This window comes from Panthera onca, chromosome B2 (genome assembly GCF_046562875.1).
Source record: "Panthera onca isolate mPanOnc1 chromosome B2, mPanOnc1 haplotype 2, whole genome shotgun sequence".
Classification (NCBI taxonomy): Eukaryota; Metazoa; Chordata; class Mammalia; order Carnivora; family Felidae; genus Panthera; species Panthera onca.
This window is the reverse complement of record NC_138343.1, coordinates 38,224,988-38,235,964: the sequence shown is the minus strand read 5'-3', so window position 1 is coordinate 38,235,964 and position 10,977 is coordinate 38,224,988. Positions and strand designations below refer to the sequence as shown.

The window sequence follows — 10,977 nt, the reverse complement described above, 5'->3', positions numbered from 1 at the left end:
TAAAATCTCAAAAGAAAACTTACACCTAGGCATATTTACAAACTATAAAAAATCAAAGATAAATCCTCAAGCCAAAGGAGGGGGGAAAAAACCTTTACAGAGGAACAAAAAATTACACCTGACTTTTCCTTAAACTATTTAAGCAAGAAGAAAATGGAATGAAATATTTAGTGTTGAGAGAACCTATCATCAACCTAGAATCATGTACCCTCCAAATATCTCTCAGAAGTGCGGAAGAAAGAGTCTGACAAGTTAAGGGAATTCATTGCCAGTAGTCCTACCTTTTTGTAAGAAATGTTAAAAGTTCTTTAGATCCCAAAGTTTTCTCAACTGACTTAACAGTCAAAGTTTAGAACCCCAGTCCAAGGAGTTGGCTGGGATGGGGAAAAATCACCATTGCCCTTCTGTCATCCCAGAATTTTCAGGAATATATAAGCTCTTCATATACCTGGATGGCCCTCAGTGATCCTGAAGGAGTCTGGAAATAGATGGCACAGATGAGACCAACCTGGAGTACTAGAAGCAAGGCCAGCCATATGACTTGCGTGGGCTGAGTGAAGGTGAAGATGGCACTCTGATGACAAGTGAAATGACCTCTGCCAGAGGCCCTACCACTGAGTCTGAGGCTGGCCTGGGCAAGTCCAGCTAGGAGCGTTGGTCTACAGAAGCAGCTCAGCATTCAGCTGTGGAAATAGCAAGGGTGGTAGAGGGGAGTCTTTCCCAGAGGCCCCTTATAAAGACCTCTGTGAGAGGAATAGCCCTGGGAGATTGAAGCACTATCATTAGAGATTTCTCTAACTTTAAAAAGACTACATAAAGTTCCTAAGGTTTCTTTTTTTTTTTTAGCTTTATTGAGGTATAATTGAAATAGAAAACCATAAGACTTTAAGTTCTTTAGAGAAGAAAAATATAGGTCAAACTCAAACCTATATAAAAAGGGAAGAACATTAAGGAATAAGTGATGGTAAAATTAAGTGAGTCACTTGTAGACAGCATATAGTCAGATCCTGTGTTTTTATTCATTCTAATCTTTCAACCAAGTAGTTTAATCGATCTACACTTAAATTATGGATTTTATTTTCTGTATGTCTTAGTTTTTCTGACTTCTATTTCCTTCCTGCCTTTGTGTGCCTTTGATTTTATTTTTTGTAGTGACATGTTCTGATTCCCTTCTCATTTCTTTTTGTGTATACTTATATAGATACTTCTGAGGCTACTATCAGGATTATATAAAACACCCTAAACTATAACCATCTATTTTAACTGATAACTTCAGTGGAATACAAAAAGTACTTTACAGTTCCATCTCCCATACTTGATTTTCTATCACAATGACCTCTAGATTATATACCAATTAACATAGGTTTAGTTCTTATGCTTTCATCACTTATATTTTATAAAACAAGAGTTATGAACCACATTTAAAATGGCACAGGCTTTTATATTTGTCCATATATTTACCTTTACCAGAGAACTTTATATTTTCATAGGGCTTTGAGTTCCTGCCTAGCATCCTTTCAATTTGAAGGACTCTCTTTAGCATTTCTATAGGGGCCAGTCATGAACTCCCTCAAGTTTGTTGTTGTTGTTGTTTTTATCTGAAAATGTATTCCTCATTTTTGAGGACAGACTTTCTGGATAAAGTATTCAATTTTTTTTCAGCACTTTGAATAAATCATCCCATTGACCCATTGACTTCTGGCCTATAAGTTTTCTGCTGAGAAATCCATGATAAAGAACCTCTTGTATGTGGGGAGTCACTTTTAAGATTCTTTGTCTTCCACTTTTGGCGGTTTGATTGTCTCAGTGGAGAGTCTGATTTTTTTTTTAATTTTTTTTTAACATTTATTTTTGAGACAGACAGGGCATGAACGGGGGAGGGGCAGAGAGAGAGAGGGAGACACAGAATCGGAAGCAGGCTCCAGGCTCTGAGCCATCAGCCCAGAGCCTGACGCGGGGCTCGAACTCACGGACCGCGAGATCATGACCTGAGCTGAAGTCGGACACCCAACCGACCGTGCCACCCAGGCTCCCCTTTCTGATTTTTATCCTACTTGGAGTTTGAGCATCTTGCATTTGTACACCCATTTCTTTCCTCAAATTTGGGAAGTTTTAAGCCATCACTACAAGAAAGCTCTGTCCCTTTCTCTTCTGGGATTCCTATAATGTATATATTGGTCCATTTGATGTTGTTCCATAAGTCCCTCAGATTCTGTTCACGTTATTTAATTTGAAGAGCAAAAAGAATAATTTGAAATCCCTTCAAGTTCACTGTTTTTTTTTCTGCCTGTTTAATGGGATGTTGAACCCCTTTAATGAATTTTTCACTTCAGATACTATATTTTCAGCTCCAGAATATCTGTTGATATTCTCATTTTACTCATCTATCATTTTCTGGATTAAGTTTGGTTGCCTGTGTTCTTCTTTAGCTCATGAGAATACTTTAAAACAACCATCTTAAGTCCTCAAGTCAGAGGACTGCATTTCTTTAGAGTCAATTTCTAGGGCTTTATTATTCCTTTAAATGGGCTCTGTTTCCCTGTTTCTTTATACGCATTGTGATCTCTTGTTGAAAACTGGGAATTTGAAAAGTGTTGCCTCTCTTTGCAGACTTCTCTGCAGGGGAAGAATTTTAAGAAGGCCGCATAAAGGTGTAAAGATTGGTTCTCTCCAATCATTTTGGTGATGTATCTTTCCTGGCCCTATGTGCTTATTCCAATTCCCTATGTTCAGGTTGCTTTTAAATGTCTTAACTTCCCTAAAATCTTACACCTGCTTCGTAGCAGGGGCTTTGATGTCCTATCGTATTTCTGTCCCTGTGCCCTCAGCCCCCTGCTGCAGCTCTCACATTGTGGTGCTTGCCCTCTGCTTTCAGGGACCTGCAACGAGATAGCCAAATTATGCTGCCCTTCCCATCAGTGCTCTGAATTGAGACAAAAAGCCATCCTTTAGGCAGCCCCCAGACAAGCTAGAATATTGTAAGCAAGTTGAAGTCTTTTCCTTCCCTCCCAGGGGAAGGACCAAGAATGGGGCAGCTTTGTCTCAATTTCCTAAAGGGGGTGGAGCAAGGGCAAGCAAAAATGCCAGTTTTATTTTTTTTTAATATTTTGAGAAAGAGACAGAGCATAAGTAGGGGAGGGGCAGACAGAGAGGGAGACACAGAAACTGAAGCAGGCTCCAGGCTCTGAGCTGTCAACACAGGGCCCGACGCAGGCCTCAAACCCACAGATCACAAGATCATGACCTGAGCTGAAGTCAGAGGTTTAACTGAGCCATCCAGGCACCCCCAAAATCCAGTTTTCTACTGTTTGGAATATAGCTTTTTGTTCTTAGCTTGGTTGCTCAACTTCTTAACTGGGTTCTAGAGTTCTTACAAAGAAACTTTGGCCTATATATTGTTTATTCAGTGTGGTACTCCTGAGTTCCTTTTTACCATTTCTGTGCATCTCTCTCCAGCTTCGAGATTTTGCCTCCAATAGCCTGCGTCTGTACCTCCTGTTTGGACGATTGCCCTCAAACTTGGAACCACCTCATCTGCAGGTGCAGAGAGCCAGAAGAAACTGAGTTTATCTCCCTGGGGGCAGTCCTTAGCCAATGACTGTCCCTACCTGAGGCAAAGGAGCTGGGTTTTCAGATCTCTGCACCCATAAAACTTAGACCTAGCTTTTGCCCCAGAGTTCCCCTATAGGATCAGGCTGCAGCCTGCCCTCGGTGGGACTTTGCCTGAACAATATACCTGCTTTAATTTATTCCCTTTCTCTCTCCTGCTTTCCAGACTCCCTCATTATCCTCCTTGGAATTTTTCCTTAATAAACCATTCATCTCAGGGTCAGTTTCTGGGGAAGATCCAAAGTATATATTACATTTCTCCCTCAATAAATAGCAACTTATAGCCTATCAACATTAAAGAACAAAACAAACTGCATGCTACTCTGCATTAAACACCTCACTATAGATTTTAAAAGTAGGTTTTTCCTAAACTCCTATCTAATTTGCAGAAGATCTTAGGTACTACACAGGAATTTGGGACCAAAGAAAACCAGCATGGAGGAGAAAATTCCTTGATTACTGGTCCAATCAGATCCTAGCAGGAAAGATAGGGTACATTTCATGGATTTAACTAAAGAGTAGTTAATAAGGGGACTACTTAAGGAGGCAGAAGTAAAGTTAAGGGAACTAAGAATAGTGAGGCACCAAAGGAACATCAACAGATTGAGCTGTTACTACTGCCTGGACCTGGGTATGAGGTTGGCGAGGGGGGGGGGGGGGTAGATGTTACTGGAACCCAGTACAAGCTGTAGCCATGGGAGAAATGACACAAGAGTCATGGCTTTTTGTAAAGAAACATAGCTGCTGCTAAAAATGGCCTGTGAGGAAGGAAGCATGAGGAATCAACACTCCAACCTTGTGTTCCTCTCACCTTCTGAACTCCTGTGGGTGCCTTCTGTTGGCTGAGTCTATTAAAGTCAGAAGACAAGTATGGAAGACAAATACATATTCCAAGGACCTGCTTGCTGCCCAGCTGCAGAGAGCCACACATTCAAGATCATGCCTGACCGGAAGCAGCCCACAGCCAGTGGCTAAGCAAGGTGGGTTATAAAGGCCTAGCTGGGTCATCCCAGAGGACACTAAAATAGACAAGGCTTCAGAAGTCCCAGCCAAACTGGTCAAAAGCTGTTGGCCTGTGTTTCAACTTGGCTTCCCTCTGCTTTGTCCTGCTTCCTCCCCTCCCTTTCACAGGTGTTGATACCAAGTAAATATCTTGCATCCCAAATCCCATTTCCGTGTCTTCTCCAAGGGAAATCAACCCATGACAGCAAGGGGGATGGATGCTGCAATCCATATATATCCACCTCCTGTGTACAGAGCAAGACAGAGAATAGCTCTGGAGATGTAAACACAGAATAACCAATAAATAACGAATAAGCTTATACATACCTCCTGTACTTTCAACTGCTTTATCCCTTCCCTTAAAATGTAAGTTAGTGAACCCAGTGCCCTTTGATCTGAGGGAGCCTAAGCAGTTTGAGGACATGTGCAGGGACTAGGGAGCTGTAATAAGGTATGCATACCCTTACATCCCATCTCCATCACATACTCCCCACTGTGTGTGTGTGAGAATTTGTACACTGTCACCATGTCTCCAGTGGCATGCGTGCATGTCAACCCTGTGTGCAGCTCCCCGCTGTGTGCTGTCAAGGAAAACCCCACGATGATGCTAAATGATGCAGCTCTAAGTGAGGTGATTAAGCAGTTCAGTGACAGCACTCTCCCAGGGAGAGGAGGAATCTTCTGAGGGCATGTCTGAGTTGGAATGAGGTTCTAGGGCAGGGAGCTGGCTGACAGCCTGTGGGGGTGGTGAATGCCCCTTGTCCTGGGAGTGCGGCATCCTGGCCCACTCTGGGTCAGGAGAAAGCGGTGTTCAGACCTGAGGGGCAGTGAGGAGCCCCTGAGATGGATAGATGTTGGACTAAAGCAAGCTTAAGACAGAATCAGTTCTCACTACCATGTCATTTGTTCTCAGTCCCCTCTGATTTGAGCAATTCTGCATTTCATTCAGACTTTCTCACATTTGAACAGTTCTTGTTTTTGACTCTACTCTGAATCCTGTTTCTATCACATGGAGAGCTCCTTTAAGGATGTGACTACATCTCGTTTGCATCAAGTTTCTCCATGTTGCAGGGACATGCTGATGCAGACTTTGGGGTGCAAGTTGTTGATTAGGCATCAACACCTATGAAAGAGGAAGCAGGATTGGGCAGAGAAATAACAGACTGAAACTCGACAAAGTCTGGAGCAACACTGGACGGGGCAGCCACTGTGGAGCCCATTAGTACTAGGATGGAATATACCCACACTCCTGTCCCTGGGCACAAACTTCCCCAGGAAGACATGCCATCAGGTCCCTTCTTGATGGGAGTCTGTGACGCATCTCCATGTCTGACCTATTCCTGGATGAGGCTGTTCCTTGCCAATTCTGTGCTGACTCTAGGCTATGGAGGAGAAGGATGATAACCCCTGAGGCCTTTGAGGAGGGGGAAGATGGGGCCCCACAAGGGATCACAGTAGTTCCTATTAGACATGGGTTTCATGTGGTCTGGGTCTATGTGTAGCTTGCAGTTGTCTTGAAAGGCTGGGCTGGAACCAGACTCACAGCCTCCTCTGGCACCTCTACCTCCTTCCTCCTTAAACAGCCAGATTCAGACTGAAACAGCAGGACAGAGGCCTGTGGGAATCCTAGTCGGGGAGAGCTACTGATTACAGAAAAATAAATGCATTAAGGAACTAGATAATCAGATATATACCAGTAATTCAGAGTTAGCAAGAATACAGTATTTCCTTGAGGGAAGAATGTTTTCCCTCTCTTGGTTACTTTTTCCCCTTTATGATCATCTAGAACAGTAGTTCTGCAGTTCTAGAGTACTTTTCTGTCCTTCATCCACAAGCCATCTCCCAGCCCTCATGGATTCCCACACTTGTTTGAGTGTCAAAAGCAGTAGAATCCTTTTAGCCCAGTTGCCTGGTCCAGAAGTTGAGGAATGGCTCTAGAGCGGTTGCTGTCACTTTAGGATTCCCATAGACCTGCTCTCTTTCCATCTGTGGGTGGTTGGTTGAAGGCTGTGCTGTGGCAGGGATAGATGCCAGGGCCAATTTGCCTCTGTCTACTACATGACTCCAAATGTAGCCATTTGGCTGCCCTGACATTTGTCTTCCTGCGATGCTGTCTGAACAGGTGAGGCCCACCTTGCCACCTCCTTCTGCCCAGCTCTAGTTGGGAAGACAGGAGCCTTGGGTGAAAAGACACCCCCCCCCACAACACCCCTCAAGACTGAGATAAGCCCATTCCAATGGGCACTTCACCAACTCTTGGGATCCTACCTGGCTGGGGATGCCCAGGCTTTGGCCACAAGAACCAGCCTTTCCCAAGACCTGCACTTGGCCATGCCATGTGCCACCTCTCTGAGTATGCCCTACTCTCAGGGGTTTCTTACATGGCCTAAAATAGTGCTTATCAAAATGGGATGGTGAAACAGAGGCTGGCAAACACCAAAGATATTCCTGTTTCATTCTAGGTACCTACCAGTAGAAAAACCACCAGCTCCCCAAACCTGCCTCCTACAACCTCTATCAGAGAATGGACTGCCTGCTAGGTGGTGCTGCTGTTGCTAACAGAGCTTGCAGTACCTCAGCTCTCTGGATCTGTGCTAGTGGGGTCCCAGTAGAAGCAAGCAGCTCACTCAAATTTGGATCATTTGGTGAGGGCTTATTTCCAAAGAACTCCTCAAAGCTATGGGTGAAGCATAGGGGGAACCACAGAAGTAGTCCATAATCAGCAAACTTACCACCCCTGGGCCCCAAAGTGAGGACAAGGGTGAGAGATTACCAGAATTCCAGGAGCAAGTCCTGAAGACAACATTGCCTTAAGAGGGGAAGTGCCTTTTGGCCCTCCTACAGCCAGCTGGAGTTGACCTCTCAGCAGGAATAAATCCTATTCTCCCTTTGTTCCCCTCCTCTACAATGATCTCCTGCTTGGCCTCCCCATGGACTGAACTCAACCCAGGGGCCCAGAGAGCAGCAGCAGAGCCTGTCCACCCAGTTCAGCCTCCCAGGGCAGTGAGAGGGTAGGGAATAGTGGAATGGAACCCATCTGGTAGAGTTTCCCTAACTTCCTTTGCATTTAGTAAGTATAGCATCAAAGCTCATTCCCAAGAGTTAGCTGAAAGGCTGGTTCTTCATGTGCTTATATTTGATATCTGTTGCTGTGCAACAAATTAAAAGTTAGCAGCTTAACATTCTATCATAGCTTCTCTTGGTCAGGAATCTGAAGCAGCTATGCTGGGTGGTTCCAGCTTAGGGCATCTCGGGGGATTGCATCATCTGAAAGCTTTACTGGTGCTGAAGAGTCTGCTCCCAAGGTGACTGACTCACATCTGGCTATGGTGACCAACTCATCCTGGTTAACCCAACACTGTTTATATATTGTCTGTGGCTACTATGGTATTCTACAATGGAAGCATTGAATAGCCCAGAGACCAGATGGCCCTCAAATCCTAAAATATTGAGGATCTCGTGCTCTATAGAAATCTTACCAATACTTGACATGAGCCCATGGTGAAAATCAACTCCAGAGGAGACACAAAACCTTTCAATATCCACATTTGTAGTCAACCAGGTACCTGGGTGACTAGACACCCCCAAACACCCCTCAGGACTGCATTAAGCCCTTCCTCATAGGTACTGGGGCTGGAGTCTGATAGTCTCAAGGAGGTCATCTGGCTAGGAATTCCAAAGTTCTGCAGCCTGGATATCTTAAATACATGATACAGTGTTTTGTTTTTGTTTTGTTTTTGTTTTGTTTTGTTTTGTTTTGTTTTGTTTGAGAGGGAGAGAACTGGGGGAGGGGGTGGGGTAGGGAGAGAGACACTCAAGTAGGTTCCACACCCAACATGGAGCCCGATGCAGGGCCCATCTCAAGAACCATGAGATCCTGAGCCAAAATCAAGAGTCAGACATTTAACCAACTCAGCCACCTAGGTGCCCCTTTGCTATAGTGCACTTTAAATAGGCACTATAAAACTTGGCATTGTAGATGAGAACCCCATTTAAGTCAGATTGTGTTGGCTGTCCATACTTCCTTCTACCACTTCTGTGCCCTCAAGCTTGACTTCCAACTGCACCTATAATATTTCACCTGAGGATTTTCTCTGGCTGTTGAAATCTGGTACATGGTAGTCTTGTAGAGTCAGGGAATTAATGCCACTAGCAGCAGTCCTCTGTTAATGACTAAGGGGAAGTGATGTATGAATACCCCACCACCTTGAGGTGCATTGCTACACTGGCTCTCCAGATTGCCTGGTGAAACTGCTTCAGTTACCCACAGAGATAAGTTAGGTAACTTATAATTTGTTGGATGCCTTTCCTCCTTTGTCTCCCTCCCCTTGTCCCTATGGGTGTTTTCCTGGGCTCACCTTCCAAATAATTTATTATCCAATCTTTATCTTGTGGATCCAGCCCAACCTAAGACACTGGGAATTTCAACTTGAGGTGGACTGAACAAGTTTGACTTGGCCCAGACAGCTGATTCCAATGGCTGATTTTGCCACTTAGTTTCTCTGTCTTTGGCTTGAAAGCAGAATGATTTTGTCCAGTTTTCATCTATAAAATGGGACTGTCAAATCTTGACAGAACAAGAATAGTCAAAAATTCCCAAGAGTTCTTTGGTATGAATTCCCAAGTCTGGACTCCTAGCTGGAATCTTCTGCATTTGCCCCTGCTTTGGTCATAATAACCAACACATCTTTACCTTCTGTCAATGCTATGGTCAAGAGTACTGCCCTGAAACTGCTTAAGTAGATTGGTCAAGAAAGGACAATGATAGTCCTGGAGCATTTTATTCTGAGGATCCTGAGCCCTAGGCTTACCTCCTCTCTACCAGGACAAGTAGCTGGAACCAGTGGTATATATGGTGTTTCCTCTTGGATTCAAGATACCAATGGGCACAAATGAGGTTCTCTTGGTGCCCAAGCCTGGGGGAAACTCCATTTGTTAAATCTATCAGTTTTTGTTTCAATGTATGATGATGCTTAATCTAGTGGTTCTCTCTTTCTAAGGAAGAGGAATGGAGACAGGGTGTTTCAGGGGATTTTAGAAAACAATAGAAACAGATCTATATGCCAGTGCACAGGAGATATCTGTCTGGAATATAATGTACCTTTAATGAATTATTGGATCTTAATTTCATTGTATCAAACAATCCATAATACACACTAATTTTCTTCTGATAGATGATCTAACATTGCTCCATGACTTTGAAGTCTAATGGGCCAAACTACATAATGTCTTTTCAGCACTGAGATTGTCATCTCATCCCAGGAGCTAGGGTGAGGGCTAGAGGGAAGGGAGTGGCAGAATAATAGCTCTAACATTTCCTACTATGTGAGACTAATTAGGGAGGCAGGATAGTACCAGATGAGAATTCAGGGTAGAATATAGTCTCAGAAGGATTTCTGAAGGTGAGGAATATTGAATAAGGCTGTGATAGAGAGGGGTGGGACTGTGGAAAAAAGAGTAGGCTGGCAGAAATAGGAGTATGTCCAAAGGGTTTATAAAGAAGAGTTCAACTTCAGGAATATTTTGGAAGAGAAGATTGGATGGCAACATAAGGCACATGGCTTTTGAATCAGTCTTGGGTTTGAATCTGGCTCAACCGCTTACTAAGAGAACTTCAGAGGTTGGAGGGAAGATGGCGACGTAGGAGGACGCTGGGCTCACCGCGCATCCTGCTGATCACTTAGATTCCACCTACACCTGCCTAAAGAACCCAGAAAACCGCCAGAGGATTAGCAGAACGGAGTCTCCAGAGCCAAGCACAGACGAGAGGCCCACGGAAGAGGGTAGGAAGGGCGGCGAGGCAGTGCGCGCTCCACGGACTGGCGGGAGGGAGCCGGGACGGAGGGGCGGCTCGCCGGCCAAGCAGAGCCCCCGAATCTGGCTGACAAAAGCGGAGGGGCCGGATGGACTGTGTTCCGACAGCAAGCGCGACTTAGCGTCTGGGAGGTCAGAAGTTAACAGCTCTGCTCAGAAAGCGGGAAGGCTGGAGGACAAAGGGAGGGAGAGCTGCTGAGCCCCCAGACGGCCGAGCTCAGCTTGGCGGGGAACAAAGGCGCTCGCCAGCGCCATCTCCCTCGCCCATCCCCCAGCCAAAATCCCAAAGGGAACCAGTTCCTGCCAGGGAACTTGCTCGCTCCGCGCAAACACCCAACTCTGTGCTTCTGCGGAGCCAAACCTCCGGCAGCAGATCTGACTCCCTCCTGCTGCCACAGGGCCCCTCCTGAAGTGGATCACCTAAGGAGAAGCGAGCTAAGCCTGCCCCTCCTGCCCCCGTGCACCTTGCCTACCCACCCCAGCTAATACGCCAGATCCCCAGCAACACAAGCCTGGCAGTGTGCAAGTAGCCCAGATGGGCCACGCCACCCC

General features: G+C 45.2%; 1 long non-coding RNA gene across 1 annotated transcript; it reads left to right on the top strand.

The window, feature by feature from the left end:
* Positions 1 to 370: 370 nt before the first annotated feature.
* On the top strand, positions 371 to 4,937 carry LOC132666414 (uncharacterized). Its single transcript, XR_009604652.3, has 2 exons — positions 371 to 560; positions 3,457 to 4,937. It is a non-coding gene; the product is annotated as an uncharacterized LOC132666414 (long non-coding RNA).
* The last annotated feature ends 6,040 nt before the right edge of the window (positions 4,938 to 10,977 follow it).